Source organism: Cucurbita pepo, chromosome LG16 (genome assembly GCF_002806865.2).
Source record: "Cucurbita pepo subsp. pepo cultivar mu-cu-16 chromosome LG16, ASM280686v2, whole genome shotgun sequence".
Classification (NCBI taxonomy): domain Eukaryota; kingdom Viridiplantae; phylum Streptophyta; class Magnoliopsida; order Cucurbitales; family Cucurbitaceae; genus Cucurbita; species Cucurbita pepo.
Window position 1 is genome coordinate 3284404 of NC_036653.1, and position 2537 is coordinate 3286940.

Genomic DNA, 2537 nt, shown 5'->3' on the forward strand with positions numbered 1-2537 from the left:
AANGTCTTCTCCCTCCGATTTGGTTCCCGTCTCATTGTTGTTATCTCTTCTCCTCCAAGAATGCTTCACAAAGAACGATATTGTTCTTGCAAACCGCCAATGGTTGAACTCTGCAAGGTACCTATAGACTACAACCATACCGTCATGTCGGTCTCCCCTTACGGCGAACAATGGAGAAACCTTCGCCGGATAAGCTCCCTTGAGATTTTCTCAACAAATCGCCTCANAAATTATTGATATATTTTAGGGTTTAGGATTTAAGTAAAGCATGGTGTTGTTGTCGTATTAGATATTTACGACTAAAAAACATTGAATCATTAGAGCTATATATGATCGATCTTGCTTGTGGAGTAATTCGAATATCAAACAATTGTTTTTGCTTTGAAATATTCGATCAATAAGGTAATCAAAATCTTACTTCTCTAGCACTTTCTTATTATTTGGAATCAGCGTCTTATTATTTGTATCAGAGTCTTATCATTTGNCCTATAATATTGATTTTGAAGATTTTTCAAATGCCTTGATGAATAATGAGGTGCGAAAGAAGGACAAGGAGTCATATCAAGACTCTAGCACAAATGTTCTCACGGCTCGTGGAATGANTTGGTATTAGAATTTTTCCTCAAGTTGATTCCTTATCAAGATTTCTATTGAAAATTTTCTCCATGTTTTTATTTTTTTAAAAAAATGATCATTCCCAATAAACTTTTCTAAGGTATAATTTTCATATTTCACCATACAAAATGTAAATAAAAATCTAATAAAATGTACATAAATAAAATATTACGTTCTATATGAGAATATTTGTTGAAACCACCGGACCAAAATGGTGTGAAAGTTATCTATTTATAATAAAATAAATTACAAAGATATGAAAAGGGTAATAAATAGAAATAACAATAAATGGGAAGATAACTATGGTAGGCAGATATGATATACATGGTAAACTATAATTTAATACTAAATATCCTAAACACTACCCACATAATTTTTTTAAAAAATCAAATTTAATATAACAAAATAGTCTCCCACGATCATTGGGCATGCTGTTGTGGCAAGTTCGAAAGAACAAGACATATCGAAATTATGGCACATGCGACTCGGGCATGCTGGTGAGAAGGCGCTCCAAACATTGGTGAATCAGGGAGTCATTAAGGGCGCCACAACTGGTAAAATTGACTTTTGTGAACATTGTGTATTTGGTAAAAAAAAAATNCTTGATAAAAAGGAGTGTACATATTGTCGACAGAAAAGCCATTGGAAGACAGATTGCCCGATCTTAAAAGAGAAGGGATCGAAGTCCAATGTGCTTAGAGATGATGACAATGAAGCAGATAATGTCTTGACGATTTCCTTATCGGTCAGCTAAATTAGTGAATGGATTCTTGANAGGGCATCTTGGATTATGTTTACACTCATGTATGGGGTCCCACGAAGAATATCTCATTGGGAGGAAAAATGTGGTTTGTTACCTTTATTGATGACTACTCGAGGAGAGTTTGGATGTGTCCCATGAGGCACAAAAACGAGGTTCTCCAGATCTTCCTGGAGTGAAAGAAAATGGTAGAGAATTAAATAGACATGAAAATCAAAAAAGCTGAGATCAGACAACGGTGGAGAATATACTTATGATCCATTCCTTAAAGTATGTCGAGATGAATGGATCGTTCGACACTTCACTGTTCTTGGTAAGCCACAACAAAATGGAGTTGCTAAGAGAATGAACCAGACATTGAAGAGAAGGTTCGATGCATATTGTCTCAAGCAGGATTGAGGAAGGCATTCTGGGCTAAGGCTCTCAGTTATGCAGTTCACTTGGTGAATCATTTACCTGTTTTTGGAAATGGTGGAAAAACTCCGCTCAAGGTATGGTCAGGTACTTCTGTCAGAGATTATGATAATTTGCATGTGTTTGGCTGTCCTGCTTATTATCATGTGACAGACTCAAAATTAGATCCTAGAGCAAAAAAGGTCAAGTTTATGGGCTTTAGCAAAGGCGTGATGGGCTATAAAATTGTTAATAGTCGAGATGTGACATTCGATGAGTCTGAAATGTCTTTGCAGAAGATTGAGAATAATGACGAGGCATCGAAGCAAGTGGAGAAGGTGGTGTTCTCTCCAGATATGGTGCTCCTACGGAAGAACCTATCGAGTAGGTAGATAATAACTCTGATGTCATAGAGCTGGTGGAGCAAAGCCTCGTAAATGAAAGAGTGGAGGCCTGAGTCCATCACCAGGAATAGACCACGAAGGAAAACTCGAAAACCTACAAGGTTTGATGAAATGATAACATATGATTTCCCTATGATTTATGGAGTTCCCAATAGTTACAATATTCAGGGCCCAACCATTACAAAAATGCTATTTAGAGCCCAGATAGCTTACGAATAAGCACATAAACTAAACTTGGGATTTGGTACAACTTCCAAAACCTAAAAATAAATTCGTTATAAATGGGTTTATGCAAAAAAAAAAAAAAAAAAAAAAAAAAAAAAAAAAAAAAAAAAAAAAAAAAAAAAAAAAAAAAAAAAAAAAAA